Here is a 23,799-nt window from a genome sequence, read left to right on the forward strand (position 1 = left end):
AAAATATAGGAAAGTGGGAAAGTAGAAAGGGAGAGAGAATCAAAGTGGTTAAGTGAAATTAATACTTGCTCTTTTATTTTTTTATTTATTTTTTCCTATTTTTTTAAAACACCAGGAAAAGGTGGGTAATCACAGGAAAATCCTTAATCTTTCTTGCTTTAAATGACCAACAGATTAAACACCTTTCTTGATTTTATTGTATCAGATTTTGTGCAGTGAAACTCAAGTTTTGAGTTTGATCTAGTTTTGATATTTTGAAGTGGACAATACAGGTAGTTCTCAATAAAGCATCTACCAATTGTTATTCAATGAAAAACTGAGAAGGCTGGAAATGTAACTTCCCATGTCTTCATTAATAACACCACCTACAGTGCTATAAATGTATTAGGATACTATATTACCCCTTTCCTTTTTGTTATTGGTTGACACAAACCTGAAAAGCATCTACTAAATTGGTTTTTGCCTTCCTTTTAAATGAGAACCTACAAAGCTGAAACTAGGACTGGTCAAGTTAGGCCTTTGTGAATCTTCATGTCTTTTTCAAATGATCGCTCAGTCACTAGCTCTTTGTGGCAAAGTTTTGTTGTTGTTGCTATTTTGCGTTATTTTTTTTCTGCTATGATGTGACCTTAGTTAATTATTGGAAGTTTTGTGTCACTATGGACATGTAAATAATAAGCAATAATTTTCCTGTAAATTATGACCTGTCTCAATCAGTTCACTACAAGACCCTGGGCAAAGTAAAATTGCAAAATGTTGACTCTGTGACTGAAGAATTGAACTAAGAACAAGAAAGACAATAATCATTGATGGCACCATTGACTAGAAAAAAGAGCAGAAACTTATAGTAGCTGCCTTACTCTGTTTTAATCCATCTCGGATTAGGTTGATTTGAGCAGGAAGTTCATTTGTTGCTTCTATTACATTGAAGGTGTTCTACTCTCGAGGAGAAAAGAAAATTAATTTATCTTAAGATAAATTAATGTATGTAACAGAATAAGTCTATTTCTATCTCAGATGGTAAAAATTATTTTAATTATGAGAAAAAAAAAAAGATTATCTAGAAACTGCATCTGTTAAATATATTGTATTCATAATGTCTGTTAACAAAAAGCATATACATAAAAATAGAAATGGAAAAGAACTATAATGAATTCTCATTCAGGGAAAAAGATAGCTTTGTACTATTTTTGTCTTTCTATTGCATACTGGAGTACCATTGTCTGTAGTAATCTACAGTGTTTGTGTGTGTGTGTGTGTGTGTGTGTGTGTTGTTGTTTTTTTTAACCTTCTGTTTTATTAATATAAAGCAATTAGTGTCTTCATAGCACACAGACTTTCAGGCATGTTGCTTAGTTGTTAACAAACATAGCGTGGAAGAAACTGATATAATCTTTTCCCTTGTTAACATTTCCAGAGATTCTGACTGATACATTTTTGTTGTTGCTGATGTTGGTTTTTGTTGTAGTTGTTGTTTTACTTGTATGATGGTGGTTTTCATTTGCACATAGATCTAACTTCTAAACAGGTAATAATGACTGACGTTACATTCAATGGTGTGTGATAAGCACTGTGATATAGTTCTTTCCCTGCAACTAATCATGATCTAAAAAAAATAAATTTAATTTGATCACTTGCTTTGAAATCAGCTATGGCCGATGTAAGCCATATTGTCAACAATTCAGTAAGCTCAGAAAGCATCATCTTCCTAAATCAAAATTTAAATTCCCTGAATTCTATAACTATAGGTATGTTGAGCCAAATTAATAGTGTAGTGTCACTACACCATTACTTTGTTGGATACTGAACTCACAGATGTGTAATAAGACGGTTGTACATTACACTATTCACTCTGACATACATAATAGAAGACTATAGATTTTGTAGTGCAGGTACATATATTAACGAGATGAAGAAATAGCTTCACTGTGCAGGTAGGTCTTGTAGAAAGTGTTCAATATTAAGCATATTTCCCAACACATACTGTGTTGGGAAAGCCTCTGAAATAAACACTAAATGCAGAGTGTTCTGCTTTTCTAATCTTCATTAGTGCATGGTTTCCAGAAAACAGAAAGTCTACAAGAAGAAAGAACAGAAAATATTGTCGTTTCTGAGCATCTGCAAAAGAAGCATTTTAATAATTCTGAAGAATGGGAATTGTTCATACATTGAGTTTTTGACAGATTTATAGATAAACCAGATTATTTAAGGTTATTAACATTTTTGCCTAAACAATACAGTATGCTTGAATATATGTAATATATCCAATACAACACATTCACTGTTATATGCTTGAATATATGTAATATTTCTAATACAACACATTCTCTGTTATTTGGAGATCTCAAATTTGAAAGAGCTTCCATAAAAAATGTAGCTATCATTATTTTGCTTCTGCAAATAATGATGAAACTTGGAAACTGTTTTTTTTTGTTTGTTTGTTTGTTTTTGTTTGTTTGTTTTTGTTTTTTGTAACTGGAATAATATAATTCAAAGTCTTAAAAGAAGATGAATGAGATTAAAGTAGACGATAGACAAAATAACTGCAATGCCTTTGGTTTATTAGAAGTGACAGAGAAATAAACAGTCACTTGTTATGAATAATCGAGGGACTTGTTAGAAAAGTTTAGTGCATAAAATGACATTTTCTACTACTTCTGCATTAGTAAATAGATCTGCTGCGTATTGCCAATAGCACTTGCATTTATCTAAAGCATTGAGAAGAAAAGCTTCCAAGGTTTTAAATGTTTCAGAAAAATTATAATTTATGTCAACATGGAGAATATTGCATTTGAAGTTCTCAAATTTTAATTTCATTGATACAATTTTTAATACCCATGTACATTTATTATTTGGTATGAATATAGTGTTCATAAGCTTTCCGTACCTGACTGTGTTAAATAACCAAAAATCAATGCATTATTAAATTAGTATTGTAAAGGTTAAGTATGACCGCAAAGAAGTCAGATAATACATGAATATCTTCAGAAGAATGGAATGAATATCTTTAGAAGAACTAATATGTTGTGTAGAGGTTGTGGTGATGTCAGTTTTTGTTGTTGGTGGTGGTGGTGGTTTTTTTTTGCTGTTGTGTGTTTTTGTGTTTGTTTGGGTTAGTCTGATTATTTGTTTTTTTTACAGAATTCAATAATTTCCACTCAAAAAAAAAAAAAAAAAAAAAAGAAAAGGGAAGAAAAAAAAAAAAAGCTCCAGAAATATAAAATGCATTCTGGAGGACTGAATTTTGGATTATCAAATGCATTTATTTCAATTTATTTCAACTTTGCCATATAATCAAACTGTACCAATAAGTATGGCCTAAACAGCACTTGTTATGATTACAGAATTTATTTCACATTATTGAAAATAATCACATAAATGCATGAATGGTTTCACTCATAATAAATGTATTACTCATAAAATATATAAATCAATAAAAATATTTGCTAAAAATTATGGAACATGTACTTTTAGAATAGCAACCTAATCTGATTAATGTCTCATTATAATCAACTTTTTACATAAGTGAAGTGTACACTAAAATTATAGCTGGTTATGTTAATTTTCCTTGGACTATGAACTTCCCAACTATCCTAAAAATTGGAACCATTCTATTTTAATATAAACAGAAAAGATAGCATATTAAGATAACTTTAATTTAAGCATGAAGTGTTTTAATTTTTCAATATCTTAAAATAGTAAAATTCTACAGTATTTTACTTCTTAATATTTAGTTCACAAACAAACAAAAAGTTTCTAATGAGGTCTATGGACGAAATAGAGGCTTATCTGTATTCACAGGTGGGATAAGGATCTTAGTCCCGGTAGACTGGAAGCTGGCAAATGTTGTGCCGATTTTCAAGAAGGGTCAGAAAGAAGACCCTAGCAATTACAGGCCTGTCAGTCTCACGTCAGTGCCTGGTAAAATCATGGAGAAGATGGTTCTCAAACTTATTGAGGCACACCTGGGGGACAAAGCAGTCATTGGTCCCAGCCAGCATGGGTTTGTGAAGGGTAGGTCCTGCCTAACTAACCTGATTTCCTTTTATGATAAGATCACCCGTATGGTGGACCAAGGGAAACCAGCTGATGTGATTTTTCTGGACTTCAGCAAGGCTTTTGACACGGTTTCCCATAGGATCCTACTGGACAAAATGTCCACCATACAGCTAAATAAAAACATCATACGATGGGTGAGCAACTGGCTAACGGGCAGGGCCCAAAGGGTTATGGTAAATGGGGCTGTGTAAGGCTGGCGGGCGGTCACCAGTGGGGTCCCTCAAGGCTCCATTTTAGGGCCGGTACTTTTCAATATTTTTATAAACGATCTGGATGTAGGAATAGAAGGTATTTTGAGCAAGTTTGCTGATGACACCAAACTTGGAGGAGTTGTGGACTCAGATGAGGGCGTAAAGGCCTTACAGAGGGATCTGGATAGGTTGGAGAGCTGGGCGATCACCAACTACATGAAGTTCAATAAGAGCAAGTGCCGGGTCCTGCACCTGGGACGGGGAAACCCTGGCTGCATGTACAGACTGGGCGATGAGACGCTGGAGAGCAGCCTAGAAGAGAGGGATCTGGGGGTCGTGGTAGACAGCAAGTTGAATATGAGCCAGCAGTGTGCCCTGGCAGGCAGGAGGGCCAACCGTGTCCTGGGGTGCATCAAGCACGGCATCACTAGTAGGTCAAGGGAGGTGATTGTCCCGCTCTACTCTGCGCTGGTGCGGCCTCACCTCGAGTACTGTGTGCAGTTCTGGGCACCACAGTATAAAAAGGACATGAAACTGTTGGAGAGTGTCCAGAGGAGGGCTACGAAGATGTTGAAAGGCCTGGAGGGGAAGACGTACGAAGAACGGCTGAGGTCACTGGGCCTGTTCAGCCTGGAGAAGAGGAGGCTGAGGGGAGACTTCATCACAGTCTACAACTTCCTCGTAAAGGGGTGTCGAAAGGCAGGAGACCTTTTCTCCATTAACACCAGTGACAGGACCCGCGGGAACGGGGTTAAGCTGAGGCAGGGGAAATTTAGGCTTGACGTCAGGAGGGGGTTCTTCACAGAGAGGGTGGTTGCACACTGGAACAGGCTCCCCAGGGAAGTGGTCACTGCACCGAGCCTGTCTGAATTTAAGAAGAGATTGGACTGTGCACTTAGTCACATGGTCTGAACTTTTGGGTAGACCTGTGCGGTGTCAAGAGTTGGACTTGATGATCCTTAAGGGTCCCTTCCAACTCAGGATATTCTATGATTCTATGATTCTATGAATATATTTTTCATCCTTTACTTCTCATCAGTCATTGCAAAGAATATTTTGTGTCATCAGAAATAAAATAGAGATATTATGTGTACCTTTCCTTGCACGCTAAATTTTTTGGTTGTAGCTGTTCTTATATGTCATTAATGAATAAAACTCAGATTATTTCCTTACATACGCATCCAAGTAATAAATTTGTATATAAACCTGAGGTTTCACAAAAAATAAAAATAAAATAAAAAAAATCATAGATTAGCTGAGTTGTGGCTTTGATTTTCTTCTTTCTGTGCAGAAGGGATGCACAATGTCTAAAGTTTTCCCATTATTTCCTTGATGTGCTGCAGTTACGTACGCGTTGAACATTTGTATATCAAGCTTGTTGCTAGATACAGAAAAAAAGATAGACTTTTCTAAATGCAAAAGCTCAATGATTTTCCAAAATTCACTCACTAATGTCTAATGTCAGAAGTGTTTGGTTTTTTTTATTTTTAATTTTTTAAATCAGTATGTATATTAGCAAAGTTTAAAGAAACTCTTCATTCTAAAGAATTAGATTCCTGCAATACTCTAAGGATGCTAGTCACAAAAATAGTTAAATAGAAGAAAAGAAAGAGTAATCTTCATGAGAAAGGTAACCAATAATAATATTTGTTGATTAAAAAAATAAAGCTATCATTTAATTTCCTAAATTAAATATGGTACCTGAGTAACCAACAACTGAACAATCTTTAACTTACCTACAACACAGTTTTAATTTCTGTGATCACAGTTAAATCCAGGAACTGAGTAGCTTTCTATTGTTTACTCAAGTTTACTCAAGTTTATTTTCTTTCTTTTAACTGTTAAAACTAAATCTAGATGGTTAAAAACAAGCTCAAAGAAAGCAATTTCAATCTTAACTGTACCTATATTAACTCCACTCCTGTTACGTTGGTATTAAGACAAATGAATACACACTTTATATGTGAATCTCAGGTGTTTCATACATAAAAATTACACTAGTATTTAAGTTAGAGCAGATTCTTTCCATGTAATGATTGTTTTTGTAAATAATTGTGTAAAGATAGTTTCCAAGTTGTAGCAAGAGATTTAACTAGGTTTGCTTTTGTAATTAAAAAGGCTACACATTCACTTCAAGAATCTTTTAACCATTCCCAAAGGTAGTCCAGAATGCTCCGTGATCTAAGAAATTAATACCGAGTTTAAGAGAGAAACTACCAATTGACTGAAGTACTAGATTCCATAGTGCTTAGATGACAAAAGCTTTTAGTTATAAAGCTAAGTTTCAATGTTGTGCTATTTGTGTATAAATTAATGCAGTATACAAACAATTTGTACTCATAAGGCATTTATGACTTACTAACCAAACTAATTGTTAAGCAACAACAATCTGAAAGAGAAAAAGAGTATAGTTTTTACAATCGAAGAATTTGTATTATATCATTCTTTTGAAGATGTTCCATTCTCTGCTGTCATAAAATAATGCTAAAAAAAAATCTTTCACAGCCTTACAATCAGTAAGTTAACAACCTATATTCATGTCAGAGTAAGAGTAGATAGAATAATAGAAATATTTAACGTGAAGTTCTTCTGTTCTTCTAAACAAGGCTTGAAAAAAAAAAAAAAATTTAAATGAAAAAAAAAAAAAAATTGCTTAATTGGCAGTGATTTCAGATTCTCATTTCAGATGAGAAATACATATGGCTGCGTAGCCAAGGTTATCATTTTGTGCTCATGATCAATGATTCACCTTAATTCCAGAGGGGAAAGTTAGCAAAGACAGGAAATGATACTAGTCTGGAGTCCTTATCAAGTATCTGTCTTGACCACCTGTGCTAAAAACTATTCTGATTAAAAGGGTAAAAATGCTTTCAATTGAACAGACAAACCTAAAAGGATATTTTCAACTAGTTCTATCATGAAAGCCATTTAGCACCCACAAGCACACAACTTTTGTTTCTGAAATCAGTTATTACAGGTTTTTCTGCAGTAGCTGTGAAGAGATATCTTTAGAGTCAGCAGATGCTTCTTTTTTAAGAAATGAAATGGCCACTAAATATCCAGTGCTCACATGATTTATTCCAATCCAAAATTTGAAATGGACTTTAGATGCTTATATACATACACATGAAAAATTACTTAGTGTAATAATGAATTAAAATTTGTGAGTGTTAATATAAATATAAAATGTATGTATATACACATTGTATTGATATGAACCAACTGTGAAGCTTAGATGGTTTACATTATACTGTCTTTTATTTTTCTGTTAGCTTTTTAACTATCAGATAAAATACAATATAAACATTTTCTTCTTGTCCTCAGAGCTCCTTGCAAAATTTTCCTTAAATAGCAATGTTGATAAGGACAAAGCTTTTGGTTTAATCCTTGTCCTCAAGTTACCACAGTTCTTCATTTTCACTTGCTAACTCAGGAATTTTCTTTTTACAAATTTCAGTATGAGTTCTTCAGAGAGTCCTATGAATTTGAATATTTATAAAGATGCAATGAACACTTACCTTACAATGAAATCAAATTAAAAAAAAAAAAAATCCTGGTTATATTTTGCATTTTGTACTGATCAGTGAAGACTGAATTATCATCACTTCTTCTAATGAATGATGTTACTCCAGATGCCAAGAGCATTGCTTTCCATGAGACTTCTAACGTAGCTGGACACTGTTCAAACAGCTACACACTGCACAGCTGCAACCTATACTGTTTCCCAATTCAGAATAAGAATCACAGAATCACAGAATTGTATAGGTTGGAAGAGACCTCAAGATCATTGAGTCCAACCTCTGACCTAACACTAACAAGTCCTCCACTAAACCATATTGCTAAGTTCAACATCTAGATGTCTCTTAAAGACCTCCAGGGATGGTGACTCAACCACTTCCCTGGGCAGCCCATTCCAATGCCTCAAAACCCTTTCAGTAAAGAAGTTATCCAACCTAAAACTCCCCTGGCACAACTTCAGCCCATTCCCCCTCGTCCTGTCACCAGGCACGTGGGAGAATAGACCAACCCCCACCTTTGCTACAGCCTCCTTTAATGTACTTATAAAGAGTGATAAAGTTGCCCCTGAGCCTCCTTTTCTCCAGGCTGAACAAGCCCAGGTCCCTCAGCCGCTCCTTGTAGGACTTGTTCTCCAGACCTCTCACCAGCTTGGTCACCATTCTCTGGGCTCACTCAAGCACCTCCATGTCCTTCTTGTAGCAAGGGGCCCAAAACTGAACACAGTACTTGAAGTGCGGCCTCACCAGAGCCGAGTACAGGGGGACAATCACTTCCCTAGCCCTGCTGGCCACACTGTTTCTTATACAAGCCAGGATGTTGCTGGCCTTCTTGGCCACCTGAGCACACTGCTGGCTCATATTCAGCCGACTGTCCACCAATACTCCCAGGTCCTTCTCCACCAGGCAGCTTTCCAACCACTCATCTCCCAATCGGTAGCTCTGTTATTGTGCCCCAGGTGCAGGACCCAGCACTTGACCTTGCTGAACTTCATACAGTTGACCTCAGCCCATGGGTGCAGACTATACAGATCCTCCTGCAGAGCTTTCCTACACTCGAGCTGATCGACACACACACCTAACTTGGTGTCATCTGAGAACTTACTGAAGGTGCACTCGATCCCCTCATCCAGATCATTGATAAAGATATTAAAGAGGACCGGCCCCAGTACTGAGCCCTGGGGAATGACACTAGTGACTGGCCTCCAGCTTGATTTGACTCCATTCACCAGAACTCTTTGGGCCCAGCTATCCAGCCAGTTTTTAACCCAACACAGCGTATGCCAGTCCAAGCCACGAGCAGACAGTTTCTTGAGGAGAATGTTGTGGGAAACAGTGCCAAAAGCCTTGCTGAAGTCAAGGTAGACCACATCCAGAGCCTTTCCCTCGTCCACCCAGCATGTCACTTTGTCATAGAAGGAGATCAGGTTCGTCAAGCAGGACGTGCCTTTCATAAAGCCATGCTGACTGGGCCTGATCACCTGGTTGCCCTGTAAGTGCTGCATGATGACACTCAAGATAATCTGCTCCATGAGTTTCCCTGGCACTGAGGTCAAACTGACAGGCCTATAGTTCCCTGGGTCTACCCTCTGGCCCTTTTTGAAGATAGGCGTCACGTTTGCTAGCTGCCAGTCAACTGGGACCTCCCCCGATCGCCAGGACTGCTGATAAATGATGGACAGTGGCTTGGCCAGCTCCTCTGCCAGTTCTCTCAGTATTCTCGAGTGGATCCCATCTGGCCCCATTGACTTGCGTACATCCAAGTGCTGTAGCAGGTCGCCAACCATTTTCTGGTGGATTATGAGGGCCATGTTCTGCTCCCCATCCCCTTCCACCAGTTCAGGGTGCTGGGTATCCAGAGAGCAACTGGTTTTGCCGCTAAATACTGAGGCAAAGAAGGCATTAAGCACCTCAGCCTTTTCCTCATCTTTCATAACTAAGTTCCCCCCAGTATCCAGTAAAGGCTGGAGATTCTCCTTAGTCCGCTGTTTCGCCTTAATATATTTGCAAAAACATTTTTTGTTGTCTTTAATGGCAGTAGCCAGATTGAGCTCCAGATGAGCTTTGGCCTTTCTAATTTTGTCCCTGCACAGCCTTGCAACATCCTTATAGTCCTCCTGAGTTTCCCGCCCTCTTTTCCAAAGATTGTAAACCCTCTTTTTTCTCCTAAGCTCAAGCCACAATCCTCTGTTGAGCCAGGCTGGTCTTCCCTGCCAGCTCGTCTTTGGGCATGTGGCGACAGACCGCTCCTGCGCCATTAAGATTTCCTTCTTGAAGAGCGCCCAGCCTTCCTGGACTCCTCTGCCCTTCAGAGCCTCCTCCCAAGGAACTCAACCAACCAGTGTCCTGAGCAGTTCAAAGTTGGCCCTCCAGAATTCAAATACAGCAGTTTTGCTGGTCCCCTTCCTGGCTTTGCCAAGAATGGAGAACTCTACTATTTCATGGTCACTCTGCCTAAGACAGTTTCCAACCACCACATCTCCCACCAGTCCTTCTCTGTTTCTGAAGAGAAGGTCTAGTGGGGCACCTCCCCTGGTAGGCTCACTAACCAGCTGCATCAGGAAGCTATCTTCCACGCTCTCCAGAAAACTCCTAGACTGCTTTCTCTGGGCTGTGTTGTGCTTCCAGGGTACATCTGGGAAGTTGAAGTCCCCCATGAGAACAAGCGCTGACAATTTTGCAACTTTTGTCAGCTGTCTGTAGAACTCCTCATCCGTCTCCTCATCCTGGTTTGGCAGTCTATAACAGACCCCCACCAGAATGCTTCCCTTGTTGGCCTTCCCACTAATCCTAACCCACAGGGACTCAACCTTATCATTCCCAGCCTCAAGTTCCACGACAACAAAACTCTCTCTGATATAGAGAGCCACATCACCACCCCTTCCATGCTGCCTGTCCCTTCTGAATAGCCTATTGCCAGACATTGCAGCACTCCAGTCATGAGAGTGGTCCTACCACGTTTCACCTACCACGTACCACGTTTCCAAGTTATAGCCTGCCTGCCGCACCATGGCTTCCAGCTCCTCCTGTTTGTTACCCATGCTGCGTGCATTAGTGTAGATGCACTTCAATTGGGCCATTGCCTTCTCTCCCAGCCTTGCCATTGTTACCCCTGGCACAGCATTAACAAGCCTTGTTTCAGCCCTGTCCCCCTTCTCACCCAGTTTAAAGCCCTCTCACTGAGCCCCGCCAGCTCCTGGCCTAGGATCCATTTTCCCCTTAGAGATAGGGACCCGTCTGCAGCCATCAGGCCAAGTGCCGAGTAAAGTGCCCCATGGTCAAAAAAATAAACCAAATTTCTGCGTTGGTTCCAGCCTCTGAGCCATGTGTTTATCAGCTGGGCTTTCCATGTCCTCTCTGTACCCCTCCCTGCCACCGTAGGAATGGACAAAAAAACACCTGTACTCCTGCTCCATCCACTAACCATCCCAGTCCCCTAAAGTCTTGTTTGATGGTCTTCAGGCTTCTCTCTTCAGTGTCATCACTGCCAGCCTGGACTATTAAAAGAGGATAATAGTCAGAGGGGCAAACCAGGCTGGGAAGCTTTCTGGCAATCTCCCTGATCCTGGCCCCAGGGAGGCAGCAGACTTCCCTACAGGTTGGGTCAGGCCGGCAAATAGGTCCCTCTGTTCCCCTGAGAAGGGAGTCACCCACAACAATCACCCTTCTTTCTGTCCTGGTGGAGGCAGTCCTGAGGCATGGAGTCAGCTTCCTCTCCCTAAGCATCCTCCTGGGTAGACTTACTACCTCTTCCTCAGCTACGGGTCTCTCAAGCTCCAGGGCCTCAAACCTGTTGTATAAGGGCACCTGGGAAGGTGGGGCTGGTGTGGGGGGGCATCGCCTGCGATGTCAAGCAGGGACCTGTCTCCATTCCTCCTCAACTCCTAGGTCCCCTGCCTCTGCCCAACAGCAACAGAGCAGGGGGTCCACCCCTATTTGGGGTGTCTCATCCTGGTACCTGTCCTTCAGGCCGCGCACGGAGTTGCTCCACAAGTCTATCTCGCGTTCACACTCCCTGATATCCCTCAGCCTCTCAACCTTCTCCTTGAGTTCTGCCATGAGGCGGACCAGGTCGTCCACCTGCTCGCACTTCACGCACATAGTCTCTTTTCCCCCCCCACAGGTGGTAGCAACAGGCTCAGGCACTCCCTGCACCCAGAGACCTGAACTGCCGCAGTTTTGAGAGGGCAGTCTGTCTGGGTGTGTACAGACTTCCTGGAGAGCGCGCTGTGCCTGGTGTACACCATTGCAGCTGAGCAAGCAGTAGACCACTGTTAGAGGAGGTGTTTGTATGGGTGGTGGGGAGTGCTCTGCCCTTCCTTCTTGCCCTGCCTGCAGGAACTGCTGTGCTAACTGCCACACCACTCCCTTCTGACACACCACGCCCTATTTGCCCATCCCTGTCGCCACGCTCCTGGTCACTTGCGCTCCCTAAGGGCAGCTTTTGAACAGCCGGGGAGGGGACGCTGCTGGCTCTGCCTATGCCTCGTTCACCTCCCTCGCGAGGGCTGCCAGGTCCTGGCGGCTCCCTCGAGTGGGCTCAGTGCCGGAAAAATTAGCCCTGCCTGTCCAATCCAGGGATGTATCTGCCCTGGAGCCAATCACCTTGGAAAGTATTATTTTCATTATTTTTCAGAATACCACTTTCCAAATACCAGGCACTATGGAAAATTATTTGTACAATGATCCTGGCTTCTGGTCTTGAAACAATGGCTGTAGACTCAATGGTAAAACTTTGTCCCAAGTATGACTTCTATTCTGACTTTAGCAGCAGTCTTGCTTTGACTGTAATTCTCAATAAGCATGAAACCTTACTAACCTGGGGAGGACAACACCCATACGTGATTTTTTTTTCTTCAGTGACAGAGAATTTAATTCTAATCTGTGACTTTCATTGTTTGTAAATCTACAAATTTGCAAGAACAAACCAAAGAACTACAACTTCTTTCCTTAAAGCCTTAGAAACTTCCTCATGAAATATCTGAGAAACTACTTTTCTTCATTCCTCCTCATTCTGCAACACTATGTCCTACATTAAATTAAAACCTTTCTTCAGAATTTCTTTCCTTTCCTTAGGAGTCTTATGTAGTCTTAATTTTGGAATCACAATGGTTTCCAAAATTTGTCAGGTACTGTACAGGGATTGGTCATTAGAGAAACCTTCCTAAGTCTTCCAGCTGTGTTAGGAGATGTAATTTCATTTATCAGATCTCTTCTATGAAACTATAAATGATGTTTTACTATTTAGAGATTCTTCTTTTATTGATGTATAAAATCACTGATTGTCATATCTGAACTGCCTAACTGAACAGATACAAATCTATGGGGCCCGATGATAACCTCATAACTTTACCTTTACTATGTCTTGGGGGACCAAGAACTTGACTCCATGGTACTCCTCACCGGAGCTGAGCAGAGGGCAAGGATCACTTCCATTGATCTGCTGGCAATACTTTGCCTAATGCAGCCCAGGATTCAATGAGCCTTCTTTGTTCAGCTGAAATTGCTGGCTCACGTTCAACTTGGTGTCTGCTGAGACTCCTAGATCCTTTTTCTGAAAAGCTGACTTCCAGCTGTGTAGCCCCCAACACAGACCGGTTGTTCTTCCTCAGGTGCAGGAATATATATTTTCCTTACATCATAATGTTCCTGTCAGACCATTTCCCTAGCCAGTCCAGGTCCCTCTATATGGCAGCATGACCCTCCTCAGACATTCTTCCCAGAATTGTGTCATCAGCAGCTTGCGGAGGGTACACTGATTCATCACCAATGTCATCAATGAAGATGTTAAACAGGACTGGACCCAGTATTGACCCTGGAGTACTCTGCTCTTTATTGGCCCCAAACTAGACCTTGCTCCAGTGATTACCACCCTCTGGGTCTGGCCATTCAGACAGTTTTTGATCTGTCTTACTGCCTGATCATCCAGCCCATACTTTATCAACTTGTCTTCAAGGATCTTTTGGGGGACAGTGTCAAAGGCCTTACTGAAGTCCAGGAGGACAATATCCACTGCTCTTCCTTCATGCACCAGGCTGGTCATTTTGTCATAGAAGCTTATCAAATTGGTCAAGCCTGACTTCTCTTTGCTGAATCCATACTGATTACTCCTGATGATTCTAGCTGAGCAGGTCTTGTTAATAGGACTTTATCTCTCTTTTATTTTCAACAAATTCTACTCTCATTTTTGGTCTCCACGTTTAGTTAAAGTGTAAAAGATTGCTACAAAGGTGATTCAGAAACCATTTGCATAATGTAATCAAAGTCTAGGAATGGCATTTTTTATATAATTATTCTTCTCTTTTTCCAAGTCAGTTTAGGCCTTGACACAGTAAGATAGTTTCCAGTAAGTACTTAGAAACATAGGTCTCACTGGGAGCTCTTGGGTTTTAGAAATAAAGCCTGTGTTATTGCAGTAATCATAGCTCAAAAATCCTTTACAATCCATTTTAAAGTCAATGGATTTTCCTTTGCATTGATTTAATTTTTGTCCTTCTCTCTTGCAGCTGACACACCTATTTATACCAGAATGCTGTTTAGGACAGGTTTAGTGACTATTAGACATTTTTCTAATTTCTGATTCAAATGTTTTCACAGCTGGTATATACCCATCCACTGTTGTGCCAATACTGACCTGTAGCTTAAACAATGCATTTTTCTTTGCTGATGATTATACCCTCGTGTCGTGGTTCCGCTCGAGTGGGCAGCCGAGCTCCACCACAGCCGCTCTCTCACTCCCCCTCCTCAAAGAGGAATGGGGAGAAAATATGTGAAAAGGGGCTCAAGGGTTGAGATAAGGACGAGAAAATCACACAATAATTATTGTAACGGGCAAAACAGACTCAGCATAAGAAGATAGTAAGATTTATTGCCTATTACTAACAAGCGAGAGAAGTGAGAAAACAAAGGAAAAGAAAAAAAAAACAAAAGCACCTTCGCCCCCATCCACCCTCTTCCACCTCCTCCCCCCGAGCGGCACAGGGGAACAGGGGAATGGGGGTTATGGTCACTCTACAGCACTTCTTCTCTGCCGCTCCTTCTCAGTCACTCTCGTCCCCTGTGCTGTGGGGTCCCACCCACGGGATGCAGTCCTTGATGAACTGATCCAGCGTGGGCTTCCCACAGGCAGCACCTCTTCCAGAACTGCTCCAGATATGGGTCCGTACCACGGGGTCCATCCCTCAGGAGAAAACTGCTCCAACCTGGCTCCCCTACAGGCAGCAGCTCCTGGCAGGTCACCTGCTCCTGTGTGGTCTCCTCTCCACGGGCTACAGGTCCGGCCCGGAATCTGCTCCGGCAGGGGTCTTCCACAGGTGGCAGCCTCCGTCGGTGCAGGGCCACCTGCTCCACTGTGGTCTCCTCCATGGGCTGCAGCATGGAACCCTGCTCCACCGTGGTACTCCATGGGCTGCAGGGGGACATCCTGCTTCACCATGGTCCTCACCACAGGCCACAGGGGACTTCTGCTCCGGCGCCTGGAGCACCTCTCCCCCTCCCTATGGCTCCCTGCTACCAAAACCTTGCCACATAAACCCACTACACCTTGTTGCGTTTGTAAAGAGGTATCATACTCCTCAGTCTTTCTTTTGCTAGATTGCATCTGATACAGAGAATTTCACTGCCTAGATTCTAGCTAAATAACAGATCCTTGGCTTTATGATAAGCCCGTACATTTGAAATATGTAGTAAGATGTTTCTAACACTACAATTTTTAGTATTCCTCACAGTACATTAGAAATACTATGATAGAGTGCATAAACCACATATTTCCTGTTTCCTCTCCTAAGATCAGGTCCCTACTCACTTTGTCACTGCTCTTGTCATCATCGTTTGTAGTTTGATGCCATTGGTCTTGTACATGAGGAAAAAGAATGGTATTCAGCATTTGAGAAAAAAAGTGATGGTGATTGCCAACTTTTCTAGAGAAAGTCTTAGCTGAAGTATCTTGGAGCTTATCTTTCTTCCACTGATAGCTCATTTATTCATTCCATTATGACTTTGTATACTTAGGCTTTTCTTCTCAGTTGCTTTCTGTCAATATGCTTGTGGAAAAGTTGTGTAGCTAGAAGAAATCTCCAGAAAGTAATTTGTTCTACAATAAATGTCTAAGACAGAAGGTGTACATCTTATTGAGGTTTTTCTTTCTTTCTTTCTTTCTTTCTTTCTTTCTTTCTTTCTTTCTTTCTTTCTTTCTTTCTTTCTTTCTTTCTTTCTTTCTTTCTTTCTTTCTTTCCTTCCTTCCTTCCTTCCTTCCTTCCTTCCTTCCTTCCTTCCTTCCTTCCTTCCTTCCTTCCTTCCTTCTTTCCTTCTTTCCTTCTTTCCTTCTTTCCTTCTTTCTTTCCTTTGTTGATGGAGATCCAGCCATACTAGCTTCATCCTGAGACCTGATTTTCAGCTAGCTTAAGTGGAATGCAGGACAGAAACTCGTATTTACATTTTACTTAATTTAAACCTGTAAATAATAGAAAGTTGAAAAAGGAATTATTTTTAAACTACAGTTCAATATTTATTTTTAAACCAGTGTCAGTAATATCTAACTAGACATTAAGTTGTCCATTTATCACTCTGATAATTTGTAAATAAAATCTTTTTTTAAAATTAAAAACAAAACAAATAAACAAAACAACCAACAATAAACAAATCTAATTTCATAGTACATGTATATACCTCTAGCTAGGTAGCTAAGAATATATTCCATTATTTTGTTCAGATATCCAGTCATTCTTTTAAACTATCTTCCATTCTGCTGTGTTTCCAAGCATAACTGAATAGACACTGACAATTTAGAACTTAGACTTGTGTTCTCAAGAATTAGTGCTAATGAATGTGGTAAAACTAACTGACATCATAAAATCACTATATTGCATGGGAAATGCTCGGTTTTCATTTTACTTATTTGGCCCATTGGCCAGAATAAACTTAAATTTCACTCAAATCTAGACTATAGAATCACAGAATCACAGAATTTCTAGGTTGGAAGAGACCTCAAGATTCAAACAATGAAGTTTGTATAAAATGTCCTTTAACCAGCTTATAATTTTAAAAGAAGTTGTATCATTATTCATACATTATACCGGTAAAGCTTTATTTACACCTTTGAATGTGTAAAGGAAATCTTAACTGAATAACTTATTATGTTAATAAATATGTGTGAGCTTTTATTTTGAGAATGGTATGTTGTAGATGGTGTTGATTATCATATCGTCAAGAAACATCTGGAACACTTATGTCTCTGAAAATCTCTCCAGATGTTACTAAAATTATTAAGGTAGATCTGTGATATAGGTTGATCTAAAAAATAGAACTTGGATTGAGAAAACATGTTCATTTTTTTATATCTGACAGAGGTTTCTTGGGAGATTTCCACAGATAACTTGGGTTCTCATTGCTTGCTTCCCTCTGTGTAAAACAGTCAGTCCATATCTAGGGTCTGTGTGAAAATATACACAAAGATATGCTGTTCTTGTAATACAAAAGGGAGGACAAACAATTACTGACTGTTAATCAAAACTTAGACAAAAAAAAAACATTCTAATCGGACACATTCCCACAGTGGCTTCAGGCCCTTCAGTACACAACCATTAATTTATGCCCAGTAGAATGCCACCTGTTTACCTTTCTCTTGGAAATTTATTATCCACCAATATCACTTTTCTGCCAGTCCATTATGCAGCTGTTTTAATTTGCAGCTTTCTCTGTTATAGGTAGATACCTATTAAAGTAGGAATAGACACAATCACTTTAGGCAAAACATGATTGACTTTATGGTATAATGCTGTTTAAAAGGACCACACAGATACATTATAAAGATGTTTTTGCCAAGGTAATTATGTAATTAAAGAATAGTTGGACGGAAGAGATGGTGTAATTCAAGGTTTAGATCTTTCTTCCTCCTCAAAAAACAAACAAACAAACAAACAAACCTGAACCAATTCTGTTTTGTTCTGTTCTATTCTATCTTACTCTATTAGGTGGAGAATAGATAGCTTGACATGTATATACTGTCACTTTCACTATTTCAGATTCCATTCTCCAAATCCAATTATTCAAGGAGAATTATTGTTTCAATGATATGGACACACAGTGGTTAAGACAAGCTGAAGAAATAAGATTTAATTTGTGAGCTAATGATTTGAATTTGGGTCTCCAGTGATAAAAGGGAACATTTTAGCAACCCACTTTAAATTGTGTTGGATAGAGGTATCCTGTAAGTAATGTGGTGTTCTCATACTCTATGTTGTTTCCAGTGTTGACTACAATATGTATCTTCTCAAGATGCTGGAAAATTACTAACATGCCAAATGGATGTGGCAATCGCAACAAAAAAATATAAATGCAACTACAGAACAATGATATATTTTTTTGAGCCTGTCACTGTTATTAACACCATTATCTTCATCTACTAGATTGTTCTTCCACATTTTTTTTCTGTAACATCTCTTGATGTTACCAATGACACCAACAGCATAGTAAGTTAATGCTGTCATTTAGAGATGCAAATGACAGGAGGTCACAGTGTTAAATAACACCAAACGTTTGGCACCCTATTTTTAAATAGCAAACTAATGTAATAGATTTCATTGTATAATTTTTATACATACTAAAAAGTTTTAAAATCCTTACAATTTATGTAAAGAAAATCTGAATTTTCAAGAACTAGAAGCTGATTTTTTTTCCCTAGGCATCCAAGTCCTTGTTCATTTAATCCTGTAAAAGTTTCAGTCAGCTAGCAGAAAGCAGACATACATGTATGTCACAGAAAGCAAGAGGCACTACATTACATCTATTTCCTAATCACAGTTGTTCCACATTTTGTCCTTTCTATAATCCAGTGTCATTTATTCTGACTTTATTGCTTTTTGACAATGTATTACACTCAAATATAGCAGGAAATCTACTAAGTCTTTATATATTACTTTTATGTCAGTAGTACATTTTGATGGTAGAACGAATCTAATTGAATGAATGAAGCAAATGAGGATTATTCCCCATTCAAGGCTTACTTCATAGCTACAACTTCAATCAAACTAAAAATTATTTTCTTCCTGCCTTTGACCATTGTCTAATGGTATCAAAGCACTGCAAAATCTCATGTCATGCACGACTCAAATTATTTGTTCAAATTTGGGGCAGGAGCAGCCCAATCATTAGAGATTTTTCAAGAATGAATTAAAAAAGGTAAGATCATAGATTATTGGTTCAGTTCTTTTCATTTTTATCTATCTTATGCATTATGTTTATGCACTGTCAGTGAAACAGCTTCTGCTATTTTAAGATAACAATTTTCTTTCTTATCTTTCAAGATTACACACATTTTGATGTTACACTTTCAAGTCTGGCAACAATATATAATTTGCTTTCTCTTGTCACCCCCATTTTACTGTAAAAGTCAATATAGTATAAGTATATGGAATGACAGAAAAATAAATTGTAGCTTAATACTTTTGATTTTGACAAGGTCTTAATGGTTTTTGCATCTGTTACACATTAGAAAGTGAGAGAAATAATTGATTTTCTTTTGACTTTATGCAAAATTTACAGTAGTTGGAAAAATCTTTTGTTGACGCTATATGCTTGACTGATTTAATTCAACAAATAGTGCCGTTATCTTCATCATGAAGCACTATGGTTATGAAGTAATTTGAACACATTGATAAACACAGATGAATTAATTAGACAGTAATTTCAGGTGTACATTTTGAAAAGGAGTAATCTCAAATTAGAGAAAAAAATAGAAAAATAGATTTTATATTAAAATATTAAAATATATTTATATTAAAATATAGATTTTATATTAAAATAATAGAAAATAGATTTTTAAAATCTATTACATTAAAAAAAAAAAAACCTTAAAAGGCAGTGTACTACCTTAGTTTTCTCATAGTTCATTATAATGTAGTGAACTATGATCACATAAGATGTCATAATATAGGTTTTTATTTTAGACTAGTAACTAGAAGATTTATACTGATATTTTCTTTTGCGTCAAAAGCTATTTAATTATGTAATAATCCCTCCAAACCTGTAATACCTATAATACCTATAATACCCTATAATACCTCCAGACCCTACCCTACCGTTTTTTTATGATGATGAAAACATTTCTCCAAAAATGTTTCTAATTTTTATTAAGACAAAAACTATATACAGAATCTATCCACTTCTTCCAAAAGGATCACTTAGTTATTAGATATGTTTCCTTCTATAAATTTGTCTAAATTTAGGCTCCAGACATTGATTCTTATCATGCCTTTCTCTACATTAGAAAGTTCTTTCGATTTTTTTAGTTTTGTTGTTGTTGTTGTTGTTGTTGTTTTGTTTGTTTGTTTGTGCAAGGGGAATGAAAAACTATGATCAAGCTGGAAATTTCTTCTATTGGAATATATTGTCATTTAAGTCAATGACAATAGAGTGGCTGTATATCAGTTTTGATCTCTTCTTTGTGCTTTGTGTATTTTGTTATCTATAAAATCTAGTTATAAAAACTCAATGCAAACTTTTACAAGTAGAAAATTACTTTTCTCTGTGTCTGCACTATTTTGTGCGAAATCACTTTAATTTTTTTCATTTTTATGACTTAAATCTAGAGCCACTGCAGTTTATGAATGTGTTATCTGTAGGTATGGCCTTCATTTTTTGCTCTAAACCCTTTGCTTTCTGTTTGATTGGCCACAGCTAATCAAATCATGAAGACACTTTATCACCGACCTATCCTTCTAATTCTTTAACATCCAAATAACCTTTGTGTGTCCTATAAATTTTATTCATGGTGATAATTTAAGATACATAAAAAGAATTTCTAATTAAGTACACTTAATTTACATTTTATTGGCTCACTGTTTTAGTCTTACTTAGTTGTTATACCAGCTTAATAGGTGACCTTCTTAAATGATATTAGAATTACATTTCATAAGGAAATATAATATTCTTCCTTACGTCAAATAAAACTTGAAGCCATTTGGGAGAAAAACATGGGGAAAATTAGGGGGAAAAAAAAATAGCAGTCTGCATCACGAGAATCGTATTGTATTACTGTTTTGTATATTTATTCAGCTTCTTTTGAGCAATGGAGAGTAGAATCTTGCATAAAATGCAGTAACACGTTACTAGTAGGTTTATAAAAAATAGTATCCTTGTTGCTGCATGCTGTTATCTAGTTTAGCAGAGGTTTCATCTTCCACACTGTGTTAACATTTGATTTATAGTACCAGAATTCTCCACTGCATTTGAAGTCAATTTATGAAATATTACCTTTGATTTTATGGATACAATTTTTTATCTAATGGACTGTATGGAAAGTATACAATATTAATTCCATAGAGACTAAAACCTTGCTTTATGCTGAAACATGCACATATCAGCAGAAGTGGAAGCTTTGCCATGATGCTTTGTAGACATGGGCATGATCTCATCTGGAAAGCAGAGGAACTGGATGTCAATGCGCTAATTCATCAAGAAAGGTGAACAGGTAGACAGAAGTAAATAACACTTTCATCTTTTTGATGAGCAAATAACATATTGTCATAGTGGAAAGATATTTTTAGCTGTGAAGGAAAGTAATGTATACTGTTGCACTGGTAAGTGAACTAGGTGTATTGGTTTAAATGATTTTTGTATCTCTTTTGTAACTCTAATGGATTTCAGAAAAGTTGGGGAAAAAAAAAAAAAAGTTATTTTGTATTTTGTTTTGGAAATAGAGTCCTCCATAACCTAGGATCTTCTATTCATGGCTAAGGTGTATCAGTCCTAATGGTGTGACCATAGGCCAGGATAAGGAACTAATAGGATATTGATTTTGCTTTGTACAAATCCTTTCTATTTTCTCAAATGTTTAAGGAGACATGTATAGGTCACTGATAAAAAGAAGAGCCTGATGTTGTTATTCTTGTATAGAACTGTGTAGTTGAGGTTTGTGTTTATGTGAGTTTATTGGTGTTTTGTATATTGGTATTTATCATTGTAGATTCTAAAGGTATATGTAACATATACCTTAAGAACAGCCATGTTGTAATGGGAAATAAACAGAAATAAAATTAAGAAGTTGAATATTAAAAGAATATACTTAATACTTAAATATATTTCCTTAATATACTTAGGTGTATTTCTTCATATACTTAAGGAATTCCTTAATACTTAAGGAATGTCATATCTATAATGTGTTTCATTGATATGAAACTTGATATGGTTATGCCCAATAACTTGATATGGTTATATATGGTAAGAACTTGATATGGTTATGCCCAATTAGGGATATAGTGTCTTAGTTTCTTGTGTTGCAAGTCATTTATGCAAATATATATATTTTTTATATATAAATAAATAAATAAATAAATAAAATAAAAATAAGAAAAAAAATATATTTTTATATCAATACATTATAGCAGATGTTACATTCTCTAATTGTACACAGACTAATCAGTCGTAAAATACTGGAAAATTAATAGTGACATAAAAAAAATATAGAGAGCTAATACCATCTTCTCAATCCAGTAAAAAAATAAAATAAAATAAAATAAATGTCTATATAACTTCCAATGACATATTAAAAGCTTATTGTTCTCAATGATGTTTCTGACTGCAGAAAAACTGAAGTTTTAAATTAAAAGTTTTTCCTGGAAATTTCTTTGGCAATAATGTTCTCTTATGTTCTTGCTTATAGTGAAATGAAATAATACTTAATTGCCATACATTTTTAATACAATGTAGTACATTAAAAATGTTTAAATAAAATTTATCCTTGAACTAAAAATTAAATTGTTACATTTGAATATTATAACTGAATATAAGTACGCAGTTGGACATGTTAGATTTTATTTCCTAAAATAGTTTCACTTATTTATTTATAAAATTTTTATTTTCACATTGATAAACCTTTTGTCACAATTCTTCTTAATTAGCTGACATAATACATGTATAATAATAATATAATATAATAAATTACAAACTCACAAAATCTACTTTTTTCAAGAACATTTTATCAAATTCTACTACTTTTTTTTCTTGTTTAGTGATAACATGTTTTTAAATCAAACCAACAATGTTTAATGTGTTTGCCTAGAAATTAGTGTTTACATACAACTTAGTAAGAATTAAATTCTTTATTTTGTTTCAAAATAAACATTTTGAGGTATTTAATGTCTTAAAAAAAAAAAAAAAAAAGAAAGAAAAGAAAATGAGTACCTAACTTTTGTTCACTCTCTAGCTACACTCTTTTAAGCTATATAATATGAAAATCACTAATGCCCTCTATGAATTTTAGGAAAAAAGGCTTTATAGTTAAAAGTGCCAATGATATAATGTTTATAAAAGATACAAGCTAAATTTTAGAGTGTAAACAAAACTGTAGTACTTTAGCTGGGATTAAGAGACTTCTTTAAGATTTCCTGTGGAAATCCTAAATCACTTATCCATATATTATGGACTCTGTTCTCCAAAATGGAAATAAGAATATATCCATGTTTATCAAGGTGTGGTGAAAAGGATGAAAATATTTAAAAGCACTATATGTGTGTGTGTGTATATATAGGTATACAGTTCTGAAATTATGTATGCATGTATTTACCTGCATAATATAATTGCTTATGACAAGAAGCTCTTTAAATAACATATCCAAGGCACTAAAACAACATGATAATGTGGTAGAGAGCCATAAACTTTTTAAATAGCTTTAACTGACATAAAATGAGCTAACATATTATTATTTCTTGTGTCCTATTCTATGTACATAGTCATAAATTAGTTTATTCCCTGAGATTCCAATTTAAAATCATTTAGCATTCCTCCTTTAAGAATATGGTGGCAATAAAAAAATCAATAATTCACACAGAATTTGATATGATTCTTTCTTATCTCACTGCCACAAGACTCATCAAATGATATTGTAAAACACATTTTTGGAAATATTAATTCCTTCACATATAGCCTATAGTTCAAAATAATTTGTCTGACAAGTAAGGTCTAATATTTCAGTGACAGGCATGAAACAAACTTTCTTTTCCGATAAGGCTATTTTTTTACAACACACTCCCTCTTAT

This window comes from Aythya marila (assembly GCF_965140915.1).
Source record: "Aythya marila genome assembly, chromosome: 3".
NCBI classification, from domain to species: domain Eukaryota; kingdom Metazoa; phylum Chordata; class Aves; order Anseriformes; family Anatidae; genus Aythya; species Aythya marila.